General features: G+C 32.4%; 5 non-coding genes across 5 annotated transcripts; all 5 read right to left on the bottom strand.

The window, feature by feature from the left end:
• Positions 1 to 814: 814 nt before the first annotated feature.
• Positions 815 to 887, bottom strand: TRNAQ-CUG (transfer RNA glutamine (anticodon CUG)). The gene has a single exon. It is a non-coding gene; the product is annotated as a tRNA-Gln (tRNA).
• A 4,608-nt stretch (positions 888 to 5,495) lies between these two features.
• TRNAQ-CUG (transfer RNA glutamine (anticodon CUG)) lies at positions 5,496 to 5,568 on the bottom strand. Its single transcript has one exon. It is a non-coding gene; the product is annotated as a tRNA-Gln (tRNA).
• A 4,609-nt stretch (positions 5,569 to 10,177) lies between these two features.
• On the bottom strand, positions 10,178 to 10,250 carry TRNAQ-CUG (transfer RNA glutamine (anticodon CUG)). Its single transcript has one exon. It is a non-coding gene; the product is annotated as a tRNA-Gln (tRNA).
• Positions 10,251 to 14,859: 4,609 nt separating this feature from the next.
• Positions 14,860 to 14,932, bottom strand: TRNAQ-CUG (transfer RNA glutamine (anticodon CUG)). The gene has a single exon. It is a non-coding gene; the product is annotated as a tRNA-Gln (tRNA).
• Positions 14,933 to 19,541: 4,609 nt separating this feature from the next.
• TRNAQ-CUG (transfer RNA glutamine (anticodon CUG)) lies at positions 19,542 to 19,614 on the bottom strand. The gene has a single exon. It is a non-coding gene; the product is annotated as a tRNA-Gln (tRNA).
• Between the last annotated feature and the right edge of the window lie 2,240 nt (positions 19,615 to 21,854).

Below are 21,854 nucleotides of genomic sequence, written 5' to 3' on the forward strand. Positions count from 1 at the left end.
AATAAAATGCAGTTCATCTTAGTTTGCGTAATATTAAAAACTACCATCTTTCCAAATTGCTGCAGCAATCTGTGCTTTTTTTTATCATGAGTGGTTCTATGATGTAATGGTTAGCACTTGCGCCTTTGAATCCAGCTATCTGAGTTCAAATCGCTGTGGGGCCATTTTACAAATGTATCAGGGGTTTTTTCAAACTCATTTCAGAAGGATTACTCAAGACACTACATTTTTTAATCTTCTGTTTACTGATAATGTAAATGGGGCATGATTTAATTAACAAGCCTCCATAAACCATGAGTAGAGGAATCAAAAGTGGGGTATTACTGTGATTGAAGAAATACAGTTTTGATGTTAACCTTGAAACTGAAAAAGGAAACAAACTTCACACTGATTTTCAATGGTAATTCCACAATCAAAAAATACTCTCATTTGATTAGACGTATCATAGGTATTAATCTTGTTTTCTCTTTCAAAATAATTAACATATGAAATGCACTGTAGAAGTTAAGAATATGGTCAGAAAGAAATGAGCAAAAAGAAACTATCTAATTTCCTGGACATGGAGAAGATAGAGGAAAATCTATTTGTGTTAAAATGTGGATAGACAACATCTGTTTCTGATTTTCACCTCTACAGATTCAATATTTAATCATTTGTATTTTATATTTTCATGGAGCTACAAAGAAAGATATGGCTACATACACATCGATAGCTATATACAAGTTTATATGTATAAGTATATAAAGTGAAGATTATATTTTCTGAGACTAAAATTCTTAAAAGTCAATGGCATATTAAATTCTAAAAGGTTGGAAGGTCCCACCGAGATTTGAACTCGGATCACTGGATTCAGAGTCCAGAGTGCTGACAATTACACCATGGAAACCTCCATGAGTTGAGATTTTTTGCCATTGTGAAAGAAGAGAATGCCTCAGTTGGTAGCTTTATTGTTGCTGCAAAAACTATATCCCAATTGGATATTAATAGTAAAAAGAGCTATAATGCTATTTGTATTTTTTGAATGGCATCCTTCCATAAGTATTTTAAATATGTAAAAGTTTACCATATTATGAAAGTTATAAAATGTTGTTCGTTTTTGATTGTACAACAATAAAACCTTTTAAATTTACAAATTGCTGCAGCAGTATCTCTGTCTCTGGTAGAGGTGGTTCCATGGTATAATGGTTAGTTCTTTGAAATTTGAATTAAATTAACTGACTTCATCTTTAGTGGGCCGTTTTGTTGCTCATGAACTACTACTCATCTGTCAGCTGTGCTCATTGATTGCACACAGCAAATACCAGTAGGCTGAAATAGTCATTACATTATTGTTTTCTAAATGTCTTTCAGCTGTTTGCAAGTTGTAGAAACTCAAAATGTGCAATACATGTGACACAAAGGTCTTGTCAAAATACCTAGACATTTTTAAATCATATCCTGTTTCTCTCAAACACATTTCAGAGAGCTAATTCACAACACTACCTTTTTAACCTTCCTGTTATTGATCAGGACAAGATAGCACATTTTAAAGTAGACGCAGTCCTCAAAACAAAACTAGAGGAATCAAAATTACAGCATTATTGAGATACAAGATTTGTCATTCTGAACATTAGTGTTGGAAATGTGTAGTACAAAGGTCCTCAGACAGATTTCCAAGAGTCAATCTGCAATCATAAAGTATAATCTTTTGATTAGATGTATTATAGGTAGATACTGATCTGATTTTCTTTTCACCACTATACACAACTCATGCGCACTGTATAAATCAGCTATATTGGTACAAAAACAATGAGCAAAAAACAACTATCTCAATTTCTGAATATATAGAAAAAAGAGGAAAAGATACTCATGATTCAAATGTGGATAAACATCAACTCTTTGTTATTTTCACCTCTACTAGCTATATTTAGTTATGATTTATATGTTTATATTTTAATATAGTCATACACACTCGCACTGCTACATATGCATAAATACTTATCTATAGGGTAATAAGTCACAGTAAGTTCTTAAATATTACATTTTTCAAACCAAACATTCCAACAAGTAAAGGCAAACAATAATCTTACAGCTCAGGAAGGTCAAACTGAAATTTGAACAGGGATCACTGGATTAAGTGTTCAAGGTGCCTACCATTACATTATGGACGGCTTCTGTACTAGTGTGAAGTTTCCATTGTTACCGAAGATAATTCCTCAGTTTGCCGCTTATATGTTATTGCAAAAAGATACCCCATGTGGTAAGGAATATCCAACAAAGTTTAATGTTATATAACTGCTTTGGGCAACATCCTTTCCAAGCAGTTTTAAATATGCAAATGTTTACCAAAATATGAAATTAATAAAATGCTGTTCATCTTAGTTTGCGTAATATTAAAAACTACCATATTTCAAAATTGCTGCAGCAATTTGTGCTTTTTTTTTTTAGCATGAGTGGTTCTATGATGTAATGGTTAGCACTTGGGCCTTTGAATCCAGCTATCTGAGTTCAAATCGCTGTGGGGCCATTTTACAAATATATCAGGGGGTTTTTCAAACTCATTTCAGAAGGATTACTCAAGACACTACATTTTTAAATCTTCTGTTTACTGATAATGTAAATGGGGCATAATTTAATTAACAAGCCTCCATAAACCATGAGTAGAGGAATCAAAAGTGGGGTATTACTGCGATTGAAGAAATACAGTTTTGATGTTAACCTTGAAACTGAAAAAGGAAACAAACTTCACACTGATTTTCAATGGTAATTCCACAATCAAAAAATACTCTCATTTGATTAGACGTATCATAGGTATTAATCTTGTTTTCTCTTTCAAAATAATTAACATATGAAATGCACTGTAGAAGTAAAGAATATGGTCAGAAAGAAATGAGCAAAAAGTAACTATCTCATTTCCTGGACATAGAGAAGATAGAGGAAAATCTACTTGTGTTAAAATGTGGATAGACAACATCTGTTTCTGATTTTCACCTCTACAGATTCAATATTTAATCATTTGTATTTTATATTTTCATGGAGCTACAAAGAAAGATATGGCTACATAGACATCGATAGCTATATACAAGTTTATATGTATAAGTATATAAAGTGAAGATTATATTTTCTGAGACTAAAATTCTTAAAAGTCAATGGCATATTAAATTCTAAAAGGTTGGAAGGTCCCACCGAGATTTGAAATCGGATCACTGGATTCAGAGTCCAGAGTGCTGACCATTACAGCATGGAACCCTCCATGAGTTTAGATTTTTTGCCATTGTGAAATAAATGAATGCCTCAGTGGGTAGCTGTATTGTTGCTGCAAAAACTATATCCCAATTGGATATTAATAGTAAAAAGAGTTATAATGCTATTTGTATTTTTTGAATGGCATCCTTCCATAAGTATTTTAAATATGTAAAAGATTACCATATTATGAAAGTTATAAAATGTTGTTCGTTTTTGATTGTACAACAATAAAACCTTTTACATTTACAAATTGCTGCAGCAGTATCTCTGTCTCTGGCAGAGGTGGTTCCATGGTATAATGGTTAGCTCTTTGAAATTTGAATTAAATTATCTGACTTCATCTTTAGTGGGCCGTTTTGTTGCTCATGAACTACTACTCATCTGTCAGCTTTGCTCATTGATTGCACACAGCAAATGCCAGTAGGCTGAAGTAGTCATTACATTATTGTTTTCTAAATGTCTTTCAGCTGTTTGCAAGTTGTAGAAACTCAAAATGTGCAATACATGTGACACAAAGGTCTTGTCAAAATACCTAGACATTTTTAAATCATATCCTGTTTTTCTCAAACACATTTCAGAGAGCTAATTCACAACACTACCTTTTTAACCTTCCTGTTATTGATCAGGACAAGATAGCACATTTTAAAGTAGACGCAGTCCTCAAAAGAAAACTAGAGGAATCAAAATTGCAGCATTATTGAGATACAAGATTTGTCATTCTGAACATTAGTGTTGGAATTGTGTAGTAGAAAGGTCCTCAGACAGATTTCCAAGAGTCAATCTGCAATCATAAAGTATAATCTTTTGATTAGATGTATTATAGGTAGATACTGATCTGATTTTCTTTTCACCACTATACACAACTCATGCGCACTGTATAAATCAGCTATATTGTTACAAAAACAATGAGCAAAAAACAACTATCTCAATTTCTGAATATATAGAAAAAAGAGGAAAAGATACTCATGATTCAAATGTGGATAGGCATCAACTCTTTGTTATTTTCACCTCTACTAGCTATGTTTAGTTATGATTTATATGTTTATATTTTAATATAGTCATACACACTCGCACTGCTACATATGCATAAATACTTATCTATAGGGTAATAAGTCACAGTAAGTTCTTAAATATTACATTTTTCAAACCAAAAATTCCAACAAGTAAAGGCAAACAATAATCTTACAGCTCAGGAAGGTCAAACTGAGATGTGAACAGGGATCACTGGATTAAGTGTTCAAGGTGCCTACCATTACATTATGGAAGGCTTCTGTACTAGTGTGAAGTTTCCATTGTGACCGAAGAGAATTCCTCAGTTTGCCGCTTATATGTTATTGCAAAAAGATATCCCATGTGGTAAGTAATATCCAACAAAGTTTAATGTTATATAACTGCTTTGGGCAACATCCTTTCCAAGCCGTTTTAAATATGCAAATGTTTACCAAAATATGAAAGTAATAAAATGCAGTTCATCTTAGTTTGCGTAATATTAAAAACTACCATCTTTCCAAATTGCTGCAGCAATCTGTGCTTTTTTTTATCATGAGTGGTTCTATGATGTAATGGTTAGCACTTGCGCCTTTGAATCCAGCTATCTGAGTTCAAATCGCTGTGGGGCCATTTTACAAATGTATCAGGGGTTTTTTCAAACTCATTTCAGAAGGATTACTCAAGACACTACATTTTTTAATCTTCTGTTTACTGATAATGTAAATGGGGCATGATTTAATTAACAAGCCTCCATAAACCATGAGTAGAGGAATCAAAAGTGGGGTATTACTGTGATTGAAGAAATACAGTTTTGATGTTAACCTTGAAACTGAAAAAGGAAACAAACTTCACACTGATTTTCAATGGTAATTCCACAATCAAAAAATACTCTCATTTGATTAGACGTATCATAGGTATTAATCTTGTTTTCTCTTTCAAAATAATTAACATATGAAATGCACTGTAGAAGTTAAGAATATGGTCAGAAAGAAATGAGCAAAAAGAAACTATCTAATTTCCTGGACATGGAGAAGATAGAGGAAAATCTATTTGTGTTAAAATGTGGATAGACAACATCTGTTTCTGATTTTCACCTCTACAGATTCAATATTTAATCATTTGTATTTTATATTTTCATGGAGCTACAAAGAAAGATATGGCTACATACACATCGATAGCTATATACAAGTTTATATGTATAAGTATATAAAGTGAAGATTATATTTTCTGAGACTAAAATTCTTAAAAGTCAATGGCATATTAAATTCTAAAAGGTTGGAAGGTCCCACCGAGATTTGAACTCGGATCACTGGATTCAGAGTCCAGAGTGCTGACAATTACACCATGGAAACCTCCATGAGTTGAGATTTTTTGCCATTGTGAAAGAAGAGAATGCCTCAGTTGGTAGCTTTATTGTTGCTGCAAAAACTATATCCCAATTGGATATTAATAGTAAAAAGAGCTATAATGCTATTTGTATTTTTTGAATGGCATCCTTCCATAAGTATTTTAAATATGTAAAAGTTTACCATATTATGAAAGTTATAAAATGTTGTTCGTTTTTGATTGTACAACAATAAAACCTTTTAAATTTACAAATTGCTGCAGCAGTATCTCTGTCTCTGGTAGAGGTGGTTCCATGGTATAATGGTTAGTTCTTTGAAATTTGAATTAAATTAACTGACTTCATCTTTAGTGGGCCGTTTTGTTGCTCATGAACTACTACTCATCTGTCAGCTGTGCTCATTGATTGCACACAGCAAATACCAGTAGGCTGAAATAGTCATTACATTATTGTTTTCTAAATGTCTTTCAGCTGTTTGCAAGTTGTAGAAACTCAAAATGTGCAATACATGTGACACAAAGGTCTTGTCAAAATACCTAGACATTTTTAAATCATATCCTGTTTCTCTCAAACACATTTCAGAGAGCTAATTCACAACACTACCTTTTTAACCTTCCTGTTATTGATCAGGACAAGATAGCACATTTTAAAGTAGACGCAGTCCTCAAAACAAAACTAGAGGAATCAAAATTACAGCATTATTGAGATACAAGATTTGTCATTCTGAACATTAGTGTTGGAAATGTGTAGTACAAAGGTCCTCAGACAGATTTCCAAGAGTCAATCTGCAATCATAAAGTATAATCTTTTGATTAGATGTATTATAGGTAGATACTGATCTGATTTTCTTTTCACCACTATACACAACTCATGCGCACTGTATAAATCAGCTATATTGGTACAAAAACAATGAGCAAAAAACAACTATCTCAATTTCTGAATATATAGAAAAAAGAGGAAAAGATACTCATGATTCAAATGTGGATAAACATCAACTCTTTGTTATTTTCACCTCTACTAGCTATATTTAGTTATGATTTATATGTTTATATTTTAATATAGTCATACACACTCGCACTGCTACATATGCATAAATACTTATCTATAGGGTAATAAGTCACAGTAAGTTCTTAAATATTACATTTTTCAAACCAAACATTCCAACAAGTAAAGGCAAACAATAATCTTACAGCTCAGGAAGGTCAAACTGAAATTTGAACAGGGATCACTGGATTAAGTGTTCAAGGTGCCTACCATTACATTATGGACGGCTTCTGTACTAGTGTGAAGTTTCCATTGTTACCGAAGATAATTCCTCAGTTTGCCGCTTATATGTTATTGCAAAAAGATACCCCATGTGGTAAGGAATATCCAACAAAGTTTAATGTTATATAACTGCTTTGGGCAACATCCTTTCCAAGCAGTTTTAAATATGCAAATGTTTACCAAAATATGAAATTAATAAAATGCTGTTCATCTTAGTTTGCGTAATATTAAAAACTACCATATTTCAAAATTGCTGCAGCAATTTGTGCTTTTTTTTTTTAGCATGAGTGGTTCTATGATGTAATGGTTAGCACTTGGGCCTTTGAATCCAGCTATCTGAGTTCAAATCGCTGTGGGGCCATTTTACAAATATATCAGGGGGTTTTTCAAACTCATTTCAGAAGGATTACTCAAGACACTACATTTTTAAATCTTCTGTTTACTGATAATGTAAATGGGGCATAATTTAATTAACAAGCCTCCATAAACCATGAGTAGAGGAATCAAAAGTGGGGTATTACTGCGATTGAAGAAATACAGTTTTGATGTTAACCTTGAAACTGAAAAAGGAAACAAACTTCACACTGATTTTCAATGGTAATTCCACAATCAAAAAATACTCTCATTTGATTAGACGTATCATAGGTATTAATCTTGTTTTCTCTTTCAAAATAATTAACATATGAAATGCACTGTAGAAGTAAAGAATATGGTCAGAAAGAAATGAGCAAAAAGTAACTATCTCATTTCCTGGACATAGAGAAGATAGAGGAAAATCTACTTGTGTTAAAATGTGGATAGACAACATCTGTTTCTGATTTTCACCTCTACAGATTCAATATTTAATCATTTGTATTTTATATTTTCATGGAGCTACAAAGAAAGATATGGCTACATAGACATCGATAGCTATATACAAGTTTATATGTATAAGTATATAAAGTGAAGATTATATTTTCTGAGACTAAAATTCTTAAAAGTCAATGGCATATTAAATTCTAAAAGGTTGGAAGGTCCCACCGAGATTTGAAATCGGATCACTGGATTCAGAGTCCAGAGTGCTGACCATTACAGCATGGAACCCTCCATGAGTTTAGATTTTTTGCCATTGTGAAATAAATGAATGCCTCAGTGGGTAGCTGTATTGTTGCTGCAAAAACTATATCCCAATTGGATATTAATAGTAAAAAGAGTTATAATGCTATTTGTATTTTTTGAATGGCATCCTTCCATAAGTATTTTAAATATGTAAAAGATTACCATATTATGAAAGTTATAAAATGTTGTTCGTTTTTGATTGTACAACAATAAAACCTTTTACATTTACAAATTGCTGCAGCAGTATCTCTGTCTCTGGCAGAGGTGGTTCCATGGTATAATGGTTAGCTCTTTGAAATTTGAATTAAATTATCTGACTTCATCTTTAGTGGGCCGTTTTGTTGCTCATGAACTACTACTCATCTGTCAGCTTTGCTCATTGATTGCACACAGCAAATGCCAGTAGGCTGAAGTAGTCATTACATTATTGTTTTCTAAATGTCTTTCAGCTGTTTGCAAGTTGTAGAAACTCAAAATGTGCAATACATGTGACACAAAGGTCTTGTCAAAATACCTAGACATTTTTAAATCATATCCTGTTTTTCTCAAACACATTTCAGAGAGCTAATTCACAACACTACCTTTTTAACCTTCCTGTTATTGATCAGGACAAGATAGCACATTTTAAAGTAGACGCAGTCCTCAAAACAAAACTAGAGGAATCAAAATTGCAGCATTATTGAGATACAAGATTTGTCATTCTGAACATTAGTGTTGGAATTGTGTAGTAGAAAGGTCCTCAGACAGATGTCCAAGAGTCAATCTGCAATCATAAAGTATAATCTTTTGATTAGATGTATTATAGGTAGATACTGATCTGATTTTCTTTTCACCACTATACACAACTCATGCGCACTGTATAAATCAGCTATATTGTTACAAAAACAATGAGCAAAAAACAACTATCTCAATTTCTGAATATATAGAAAAAAGAGGAAAAGATACTCATGATTCAAATGTGGATAGGCATCAACTCTTTGTTATTTTCACCTCTACTAGCTATGTTTAGTTATGATTTATATGTTTATATTTTAATATAGTCATACACACTCGCACTGCTACATATGCATAAATACTTATCTATAGGGTAATAAGTCACAGTAAGTTCTTAAATATTACATTTTTCAAACGAAAAATTCCAACAAGTAAAGGCAAACAATAATCTTACAGCTCAGGAAGGTCAAACTGAGATGTGAACAGGGATCACTGGATTAAGTGTTCAAGGTGCCTACCATTACATTATGGAAGGCTTCTGTACTAGTGTGAAGTTTCCATTGTGACCGAAGAGAATTCCTCAGTTTGCCGCTTATATGTTATTGCAAAAAGATATCCCATGTGGTAAGTAATATCCAACAAAGTTTAATGTTATATAACTGCTTTGGGCAACATCCTTTCCAAGCCGTTTTAAATATGCAAATGTTTACCAAAATATGAAAGTAATAAAATGCAGTTCATCTTAGTTTGCGTAATATTAAAAACTACCATCTTTCCAAATTGCTGCAGCAATCTGTGCTTTTTTTTAATCATGAGTGGTTCTATGATGTAATGGTTAGCACTTGCGCCTTTGAATCCAGCTATCTGAGTTCAAATCGCTGTGGGGCCATTTTACAAATGTATCAGGGGTTTTTTCAAACTCATTTCAGAAGGATTACTCAAGACACTACATTTTTTAATCTTCTGTTTACTGATAATGTAAATGGGGCATGATTTAATTAACAAGCCTCCATAAACCATGAGTAGAGGAATCAAAAGTGGGGAATTACTGTGATTGAAGAAATACAGTTTTGATGTTAACCTTGAAACTGAAAAAGGAAACAAACTTCACACTGATTTTCAATGGTAATTCCACAATCAAAAAATACTCTCATTTGATTAGACGTATCATAGGTATTAATCTTGTTTTCTCTTTCAAAATAATTAACATATGAAATGCACTGTAGAAGTTAAGAATATGGTCAGAAAGAAATGAGCAAAAAGAAACTATCTAATTTCCTGGACATGGAGAAGATAGAGGAAAATCTATTTGTGTTAAAATGTGGATAGACAACATCTGTTTCTGATTTTCACCTCTACAGATTCAATATTTAATCATTTGTATTTTATATTTTCATGGAGCTACAAAGAAAGATATGGCTACATACACATCGATAGCTATATACAAGTTTATATGTATAAGTATATAAAGTGAAGATTATATTTTCTGAGACTAAAATTCTTAAAAGTCAATGGCATATTAAATTCTAAAAGGTTGGAAGGTCCCACCGAGATTTGAACTCGGATCACTGGATTCAGAGTCCAGAGTGCTGACAATTACACCATGGAAACCTCCATGAGTTGAGATTTTTTGCCATTGTGAAAGAAGAGAATGCCTCAGTTGGTAGCTTTATTGTTGCTGCAAAAACTATATCCCAATTGGATATTAATAGTAAAAAGAGCTATAATGCTATTTGTATTTTTTGAATGGCATCCTTCCATAAGTATTTTAAATATGTAAAAGTTTACCATATTATGAAAGTTATAAAATGTTGTTCGTTTTTGATTGTACAACAATAAAACCTTTTAAATTTACAAATTGCTGCAGCAGTATCTCTGTCTCTGGTAGAGGTGGTTCCATGGTATAATGGTTAGCTCTTTGAAATTTGAATTAAATTAACTGACTTCATCTTTAGTGGGCCGTTTTGTTGCTCATGAACTACTACTCATCTGTCAGCTGTGCTCATTGATTGCACACAGCAAATACCAGTAGGCTGAAATAGTCATTACATTATTGTTTTCTAAATGTCTTTCAGCTGTTTGCAAGTTGTAGAAACTCAAAATGTGCAATACATGTGACACAAAGGTCTTGTCAAAATACCTAGACATTTTTAAATCATATCCTGTTTCTCTCAAACACATTTCAGAGAGCTAATTCACAACACTACCTTTTTAACCTTCCTGTTATTGATCAGGACAAGATAGCACATTTTAAAGTAGACGCAGTCCTCAAAACAAAACTAGAGGAATCAAAATTGCAGCATTATTGAGATACAAGATTTGTCATTCTGAACATTAGTGTTGGAAATGTGTAGTACAAAGGTCCTCAGACAGATTTCCAAGAGTCAATCTGCAATCATAAAGTATAATCTTTTGATTAGATGTATTATAGGTAGATACTGATCTGATTTTCTTTTCACCACTATACACAACTCATGCGCACTGTATAAATCAGCTATATTGGTACAAAAACAATGAGCAAAAAACAACTATCTCAATTTCTGAATATATAGAAAAAAGAGGAAAAGATACTCATGATTCAAATGTGGATAAACATCAACTCTTTGTTATTTTCACCTCTACTAGCTATATTTAGTTATGATTTATATGTTTATATTTTAATATAGTCATACACACTCGCACTGCTACATATGCATAAATACTTATCTATAGGGTAATAAGTCACAGTAAGTTCTTAAATATTACATTTTTCAAACCAAACATTCCAACAAGTAAAGGCAAACAATAATCTTACAGCTCAGGAAGGTCAAACTGAAATTTGAACAGGGATCACTGGATTAAGTGTTCAAGGTGCCTACCATTACATTATGGACGGCTTCTGTACTAGTGTGAAGTTTCCATTGTTACCGAAGATAATTCCTCAGTTTGCCGCTTATATGTTATTGCAAAAAGATACCCCATGTGGTAAGGAATATCCAACAAAGTTTAATGTTATATAACTGCTTTGGGCAACATCCTTTCCAAGCAGTTTTAAATATGCAAATGTTTACCAAAATATGAAATTAATAAAATGCTGTTCATCTTAGTTTGCGTAATATTAAAAACTACCATATTTCAAAATTGCTGCAGCAATTTGTGCTTTTTTTTTTTAGCATGAGTGGTTCTATGATGTAATGGTTAGCACTTGGGCCTTTGAATCCAGCTATCTGAGTTCAAATCGCTGTGGGGCCATTTTACAAATATATCAGGGGGTTTTTCAAACTCATTTCAGAAGGATTACTCAAGACACTACATTTTTAAATCTTCTGTTTACTGATAATGTAAATGGGGCATAATTTAATTAACAAGCCTCCATAAACCATGAGTAGAGGAATCAAAAGTGGGGTATTACTGCGATTGAAGAAATACAGTTTTGATGTTAACCTTGAAACTGAAAAAGGAAACAAACTTCACACTGATTTTCAATGGTAATTCCACAATCAAAAAATACTCTCATTTGATTAGACGTATCATAGGTATTAATCTTGTTTTCTCTTTCAAAATAATTAACATATGAAATGCACTGTAGAAGTAAAGAATATGGTCAGAAAGAAATGAGCAAAAAGTAACTATCTCATTTCCTGGACATAGAGAAGATAGAGGAAAATCTACTTGTGTTAAAATGTGGATAGACAACATCTGTTTCTGATTTTCACCTCTACAGATTCAATATTTAATCATTTGTATTTTATATTTTCATGGAGCTACAAAGAAAGATATGGCTACATAGACATCGATAGCTATATACAAGTTTATATGTATAAGTATATAAAGTGAAGATTATATTTTCTGAGACTAAAATTCTTAAAAGTCAATGGCATATTAAATTCTAAAAGGTTGGAAGGTCCCACCGAGATTTGAAATTGGATCACTGGATTCAGAGTCCAGAGTGCTGACCATTACAGCATGGAACCCTCCATGAGTTTAGATTTTTTGCCATTGTGAAATAAATGAATGCCTCAGTGGGTAGCTGTATTGTTGCTGCAAAAACTATATCCCAATTGGATATTAATAGTAAAAAGAGTTATAATGCTATTTGTATTTTTTGAATGGCATCCTTCCATAAGTATTTTAAATATGTAAAAGATTACCATATTATGAAAGTTATAAAATGTTGTTCGTTTTTGATTGTACAACAATAAAACCTTTTACATTTACAAATTGCTGCAGCAGTATCTCTGTCTCTGGCAGAGGTGGTTCCATGGTATAATGGTTAGCTCTTTGAAATTTGAATTAAATTATCTGACTTCATCTTTAGTGGGCCGTTTTGTTGCTCATGAACTACTACTCATCTGTCAGCTTTGCTCATTGATTGCACACAGCAAATGCCAGTAGGCTGAAGTAGTCATTACATTATTGTTTTCTAAATGTCTTTCAGCTGTTTGCAAGTTGTAGAAACTCAAAATGTGCAATACATGTGACACAAAGGTCTTGTCAAAATACCTAGACATTTTTAAATCATATCCTGTTTTTCTCAAACACATTTCAGAGAGCTAATTCACAACACTACCTTTTTAACCTTCCTGTTATTGATCAGGACAAGATAGCACATTTTAAAGTAGACGCAGTCCTCAAAACAAAACTAGAGGAATCAAAATTGCAGCATTATTGAGATACAAGATTTGTCATTCTGAACATTAGTGTTGGAATTGTGTAGTAGAAAGGTCCTCAGACAGATGTCCAAGAGTCAATCTGCAATCATAAAGTATAATCTTTTGATTAGATGTATTATAGGTAGATACTGATCTGATTTTCTTTTCACCACTATACACAACTCATGCGCACTGTATAAATCAGCTATATTGTTACAAAAACAATGAGCAAAAAACAACTATCTCAATTTCTGAATATATAGAAAAAAGAGGAAAAGATACTCATGATTCAAATGTGGATAGGCATCAACTCTTTGTTATTTTCACCTCTACTAGCTATGTTTAGTTATGATTTATATGTTTATATTTTAATATAGTCATACACACTCGCACTGCTACATATGCATAAATACTTATCTATAGGGTAATAAGTCACAGTAAGTTCTTAAATATTACATTTTTCAAACCAAAAATTCCAACAAGTAAAGGCAAACAATAATCTTACAGCTCAGGAAGGTCAAACTGAGATGTGAACAGGGATCACTGGATTAAGTGTTCAAGGTGCCTACCATTACATTATGGAAGGCTTCTGTACTAGTGTGAAGTTTCCATTGTGACCGAAGAGAATTCCTCAGTTTGCCGCTTATATGTTATTGCAAAAAGATATCCCATGTGGTAAGTAATATCCAACAAAGTTTAATGTTATATAACTGCTTTGGGCAACATCCTTTCCAAGCCGTTTTAAATATGCAAATGTTTACCAAAATATGAAAGTAATAAAATGCAGTTCATCTTAGTTTGCGTAATATTAAAAACTACCATCTTTCCAAATTGCTGCAGCAATCTGTGCTTTTTTTTAATCATGAGTGGTTCTATGATGTAATGGTTAGCACTTGCGCCTTTGAATCCAGCTATCTGAGTTCAAATCGCTGTGGGGCCATTTTACAAATGTATCAGGGGTTTTTTCAAACTCATTTCAGAAGGATTACTCAAGACACTACATTTTTTAATCTTCTATTTACTGATAATGTAAATGGGGCATGATTTAATTAACAAGCCTCCATAAACCATGAGTAGAGGAATCAAAAGTGGGGTATTACTGTGATTGAAGAAATACAGTTTTGATGTTAACCTTGAAACTGAAAAAGGAAACAAACTTCACACTGATTTTCAATGGTAATTCCACAATCAAAAAATACTCTCATTTGATTAGACGTATCATAGGTATTAATCTTGTTTTCTCTTTCAAAATAATTAACATATGAAATGCACTGTAGAAGTTAAGAATATGGTCAGAAAGAAATGAGCAAAAAGAAACTATCTAATTTCCTGGACATGGAGAAGATAGAGGAAAATCTATTTGTGTTAAAATGTGGATAGACAACATCTGTTTCTGATTTTCACCTCTACAGATTCAATATTTAATCATTTGTATTTTATATTTTCATGGAGCTACAAAGAAAGATATGGCTACATACACATCGATAGCTATATACAAGTTTATATGTATAAGTATATAAAGTGAAGATTATATTTTCTGAGACTAAAATTCTTAAAAGTCAATGGCATATTAAATTCTAAAAGGTTGGAAGGTCCCACCGAGATTTGAACTCGGATCACTGGATTCAGAGTCCAGAGTGCTGACAATTACACCATGGAAACCTCCATGAGTTGAGATTTTTTGCCATTGTGAAAGAAGAGAATGCCTCAGTTGGTAGCTTTATTGTTGCTGCAAAAACTATATCCCAATTGGATATTAATAGTAAAAAGAGCTATGATGCTATTTGTATTTTTTGAATGGCATCCTTCCATAAGTATTTTAAATATGTAAAAGTTTACCATATTATGAAAGTTATAAAATGTTGTTCGTTTTTGATTGTACAACAATAAAACCTTTTAAATTTACAAATTGCTGCAGCAGTATCTCTGTCTCTGGTAGAGGTGGTTCCATGGTATAATGGTTAGCTCTTTGAAATTTGAATTAAATTAACTGACTTCATCTTTAGTGGGCCGTTTTGTTGCTCATGAACTACTACTCATCTGTCAGCTGTGCTCATTGATTGCACACAGCAAATACCAGTAGGCTGAAATAGTCATTACATTATTGTTTTCTAAATGTCTTTCAGCTGTTTGCAAGTTGTAGAAACTCAAAATGTGCAATACATGTGACACAAAGGTCTTGTCAAAATATCTAGACATTTTTAAATCATATCCTGTTTCTCTCAAACACATTTCAGAGAGCTAATTCACAACACTACCTTTTTAACCTTCCTGTTATTGATCAGGACAAGATAGCACATTTTAAAGTAGACGCAGTCCTCAAAACAAAACTAGAGGAATCAAAATTGCAGCATTATTGAGATACAAGATTTGTCATTCTGAACATTAGTGTTGGAAATGTGTAGTACAAAGGTCCTCAGACAGATTTCCAAGAGTCAATCTGCAATCATAAAGTATAATCTTTTGATAAGATGTATTATAGGTAGATACTGATCTGATTTTCTTTTCACCACTATACACAACTCATGCGCACTGTATAAATCAGCTATATTGGTACAAAAACAATGAGCAAAAAACAACTATCTCAATTTCTGAATATATAGAAAAAAGAGGAAAAGATACTCATGATTCAAATGTGGATAAACATCAACTCTTTGTTATTTTCACCTCTACTAGCTATATTTAGTTATGATTTATATGTTTATATTTTAATATAGTCATACACACTCGCACTGCTACATATGCATAAATACTTATCTATAGGGTAATAAGTCACAGTAAGTTCTTAAATATTACATTTTTCAAACCAAACATTCCAACAAGTAAAGGCAAACAATAATCTTACAGCTCAGGAAGGTCAAACTGAAATTTGAACAGGGATCACTGGATTAAGTGTTCAAGGTGCCTACCATTACATTATGGACGGCTTCTGTACTAGTGTGAAGTTTCCATTGTTACCGAAGATAATTCCTCAGTTTGCCGCTTATATGTTATTGCAAAAAGATACCCCATGTGGTAAGGAATATCCAACAAAGTTTAATGTTATGTAACTGCTTTGGGCAACATCCTTTCCAAGCAGTTTTAAATATGCAAATGTTTACCAAAATATGAAATTAATAAAATGCTGTTCATCTTAGTTTGCGTAATATTAAAAACTACCATATTTCAAAATTGCTGCAGCAATTTGTGCTTTTTTTTTTTAGCATGAGTGGTTCTATGATGTAATGGTTAGCACTTGGGCCTTTGAATCCAGCTATCTGAGTTCAAATCGCTGTGGGGCCATTTTACAAATATATCAGGGGGTTTTTCAAACTCATTTCAGAAGGATTACTCAAGACACTACATTTTTAAATCTTCTGTTTACTGATAATGTAAATGGGGCATAATTTAATTAACAAGCCTCCATAAACCATGAGTAGAGGAATCAAAAGTGGGGTATTACTGCGATTGAAGAAATACAGTTTTGATGTTAACCTTGAAACTGAAAAAGGAAACAAACTTCACACTGATTTTCAATGGTAATTCCACAATCAAAAAATACTCTCATTTGATTAGACGTATCATAGGTATTAATCTTGTTTTCTCTTTCAAAATAATTAACATATGAAATGCACTGTAGAAGTAAAGAATATGGTCAGAAAGAAATGAGCAAAAAGTAACTATCTCATTTCCTGGACATAGAGAAGATAGAGGAAAATCTACTTGTGTTAAAATGTGGATAGACAACATCTGTTTCTGATTTTCACCTCTACAGATTCAATATTTAATCATTTGTATTTTATATTTTCATGGAGCTACAAAGAAAGATATGGCTACATAGACATCGATAGCTATATACAAGTTTATATGTATAAGTATATAAAGTGAAGATTATATTTTCTGAGACTAAAATTCTTAAAAGTCAATGGCATATTAAATTCTAAAAGGTTGGAAGGTCCCACCGAGATTTGAAATCGGATCACTGGATTCAGAGTCCAGAGTGCTGACCATTACAGCATGGAACCCTCCATGAGTTTAGATTTTTTGCCATTGTGAAATAAATGAATGCCTCAGTGGGTAGCTGTATTGTTGCTGCAAAAACTATATCCCAATTGGATATTAATAGTAAAAAGAGTTATAATGCTATTTGTATTTTTTGAATGGCATCCTTCCATAAGTATTTTAAATATGTAAAAGATTACCATATTATGAAAGTTATAAAATGTTGTTCGTTTTTGATTGTACAACAATAAAACCTTTTACATTTACAAATTGCTGCAGCAGTATCTCTGTCTCTGGCAGAGGTGGTTCCATGGTATAATGGTTAGCTCTTTGAAATTTGAATTAAATTATCTGACTTCATCTTTAGTGGGCCGTTTTGTTGCTCATGAACTACTACTCATCTGTCAGCTTTGCTCATTGATTGCACACAGCAAATGCCAGTAGGCTGAAGTAGTCATTACATTATTGTTTTCTAAATGTCTTTCAGCTGTTTGCAAGTTGTAGAAACTCAAAATGTGCAATACATGTGACACAAAGGTCTTGTCAAAATACCTAGACATTTTTAAATCATATCCTGTTTTTCTCAAACACATTTCAGAGAGCTAATTCACAACACTACCTTTTTAACCTTCCTGTTATTGATCAGGACAAGATAGCACATTTTAAAGTAGACGCAGTCCTCAAAACAAAACTAGAGGAATCAAAATTGCAGCATTATTGAGATACAAGATTTGTCATTCTGAACATTAGTGTTGGAATTGTGTAGTAGAAAGGTCCTCAGACAGATGTCCAAGAGTCAATCTGCAATCATAAAGTATAATCTTTTGATTAGATGTATTATAGGTAGATACTGATCTGATTTTCTTTTCACCACTATACACAACTCATGCGCACTGTATAAATCAGCTATATTGTTACAAAAACAATGAGCAAAAAACAACTATCTCAATTTCTGAATATATAGAAAAAAGAGGAAAAGATACTCATGATTCAAATGTGGATAGGCATCAACTCTTTGTTATTTTCACCTCTACTAGCTATGTTTAGTTATGATTTATATGTTTATATTTTAATATAGTCATACACACTCGCACTGCTACATATGCATAAATACTTATCTATAGGGTAATAAGTCACAGTAAGTTCTTAAATATTACATTTTTCAAACCAAAAATTCCAACAAGTAAAGGCAAACAATAATCTTACAGCTCAGGAAGGTCAAACTGAGATGTGAACAGGGATCACTGGATTAAGTGTTCAAGGTGCCTACCATTACATTATGGAAGGCTTCTGTACTAGTGTGAAGTTTCCATTGTGACCGAAGAGAATTCCTCAGTTTGCCGCTTATATGTTATTGCAAAAAGATATCCCATGTGGTAAGTAATATCCAACAAAGTTTAATGTTATATAACTGCTTTGGGCAACATCCTTTCCAAGCCGTTTTAAATATGCAAATGTTTACCAAAATATGAAAGTAATAAAATGCAGTTCATCTTAGTTTGCGTAATATTAAAAACTACCATCTTTCCAAATTGCTGCAGCAATCTGTGCTTTTTTTTAATCATGAGTGGTTCTATGATGTAATGGTTAGCACTTGCGCCTTTGAATCCAGCTATCTGAGTTCAAATCGCTGTGGGGCCATTTTACAAATGTATCAGGGGTTTTTTCAAACTCATTTCAGAAGGATTACTCAAGACACTACATTTTTTAATCTTCTGTTTACTGATAATGTAAATGGGGCATGATTTAATTAACAAGCCTCCATAAACCATGAGTAGAGGAATCAAAAGTGGGGAATTACTGTGATTGAAGAAATACAGTTTTGATGTTAACCTTGAAACTGAAAAAGGAAACAAACTTCACACTGATTTTCAATGGTAATTCCACAATCAAAAAATACTCTCATTTGATTAGACGTATCATAGGTATTAATCTTGTTTTCTCTTTCAAAATAATTAACATATGAAATGCACTGTAGAAGTTAAGAATATGGTCAGAAAGAAATGAGCAAAAAGAAACTATCTAATTTCCTGGACATGGAGAAGATAGAGGAAAATCTATTTGTGTTAAAATGTGGATAGACAACATCTGTTTCTGATTTTCACCTCTACAGATTCAATATTTAATCATTTGTATTTTATATTTTCATGGAGCTACAAAGAAAGATATGGCTACATACACATCGATAGCTATATACAAGTTTATATGTATAAGTATATAAAGTGAAGATTATATTTTCTGAGACTAAAATTCTTAAAAGTCAATGGCATATTAAATTCTAAAAGGTTGGAAGGTCCCACCGAGATTTGAACTCGGATCACTGGATTCAGAGTCCAGAGTGCTGACAATTACACCATGGAAACCTCCATGAGTTGAGATTTTTTGCCATTGTGAAAGAAGAGAATGCCTCAGTTGGTAGCTTTATTGTTGCTGCAAAAACTATATCCCAATTGGATATTAATAGTAAAAAGAGCTATAATGCTATTTGTATTTTTTGAATGGCATCCTTCCATAAGTATTTTAAATATGTAAAAGTTTACCATATTATGAAAGTTATAAAATGTTGTTCGTTTTTGATTGTACAACAATAAAACCTTTTAAATTTACAAATTGCTGCAGCAGTATCTCTGTCTCTGGTAGAGGTGGTTCCATGGTATAATGGTTAGCTCTTTGAAATTTGAATTAAATTAACTGACTTCATCTTTAGTGGGCCGTTTTGTTGCTCATGAACTACTACTCATCTGTCAGCTGTGCTCATTGATTGCACACAGCAAATACCAGTAGGCTGAAATAGTCATTACATTATTGTTTTCTAAATGTCTTTCAGCTGTTTGCAAGTTGTAGAAACTCAAAATGTGCAATACATGTGACACAAAGGTCTTGTCAAAATACCTAGACATTTTTAAATCATATCCTGTTTCTCTCAAACACATTTCAGAGAGCTAATTCACAACACTACCTTTTTAACCTTCCTGTTATTGATCAGGACAAGATAGCACATTTTAAAGTAGACGCAGTCCTCAAAACAAAACTAGAGGAATCAAAATTGCAGCATTATTGAGATACAAGATTTGTCATTCTGAACATTAGTGTTGGAAATGTGTAGTACAAAGGTCCTCAGACAGATTTCCAAGAGTCAATCTGCAATCATAAAGTATAATCTTTTGATTAGATGTATTATAGGTAGATACTGATCTGATTTTCTTTTCACCACTATACACAACTCATGCGCACTGTATAAATCAGCTATATTGGTACAAAAACAATGAGCAAAAAACAACTATCTCAATTTCTGAATATATAGAAAAAAGAGGAAAAGATACTCATGATTCAAATGTGGATAAACATCAACTCTTTGTTATTTTCACCTCTACTAGCTATATTTAGTTATGATTTATATGTTTATATTTTAATATAGTCATACACACTCGCACTGCTACATATGCATAAATACTTATCTATAGGGTAATAAGTCACAGTAAGTTCTTAAATATTACATTTTTCAAACCAAACATTCCAACAAGTAAAGGCAAACAATAATCTTACAGCTCAGGAAGGTCAAACTGAAATTTGAACAGGGATCACTGGATTAAGTGTTCAAGGTGCCTACCATTACATTATGGACGGCTTCTGTACTAGTGTGAAGTTTCCATTGTTACCGAAGATAATTCCTCAGTTTGCCGCTTATATGTTATTGCAAAAAGATACCCCATGTGGTAAGGAATATCCAACAAAGTTTAATGTTATATAACTGCTTTGGGCAACATCCTTTCCAAGCAGTTTTAAATATGCAAATGTTTACCAAAATATGAAATTAATAAAATGCTGTTCATCTTAGTTTGCGTAATATTAAAAACTACCATATTTCAAAATTGCTGCAGCAATTTGTGCTTTTTTTTTTTAGCATGAGTGGTTCTATGATGTAATGGTTAGCACTTGGGCCTTTGAATCCAGCTATCTGAGTTCAAATCGCTGTGGGGCCATTTTACAAATATATCAGGGGGTTTTTCAAACTCATTTCAGAAGGATTACTCAAGACACTACATTTTTAAATCTTCTGTTTACTGATAATGTAAATGGGGCATAATTTAATTAACAAGCCTCCATAAACCATGAGTAGAGGAATCAAAAGTGGGGTATTACTGCGATTGAAGAAATACAGTTTTGATGTTAACCTTGAAACTGAAAAAGGAAACAAACTTCACACTGATTTTCAATGGTAATTCCACAATCAAAAAATACTCTCATTTGATTAGACGTATCATAGGTATTAATCTTGTTTTCTCTTTCAAAATAATTAACATATGAAATGCACTGTAGAAGTAAAGAATATGGTCAGAAAGAAATGAGCAAAAAGTAACTATCTCATTTCCTGGACATAGAGAAGATAGAGGAAAATCTACTTGTGTTAAAATGTGGATAGACAACATCTGTTTCTGATTTTCACCTCTACAGATTCAATATTTAATCATTTGTATTTTATATTTTCATGGAGCTACAAAGAAAGATATGGCTACATAGACATCGATAGCTATATACAAGTTTATATGTATAAGTATATAAAGTGAAGATTATATTTTCTGAGACTAAAATTCTTAAAAGTC

This window comes from Pleurodeles waltl, chromosome 2_1 (assembly GCF_031143425.1).
Source record: "Pleurodeles waltl isolate 20211129_DDA chromosome 2_1, aPleWal1.hap1.20221129, whole genome shotgun sequence".
NCBI classification, from domain to species: Eukaryota; Metazoa; Chordata; class Amphibia; order Caudata; family Salamandridae; genus Pleurodeles; species Pleurodeles waltl.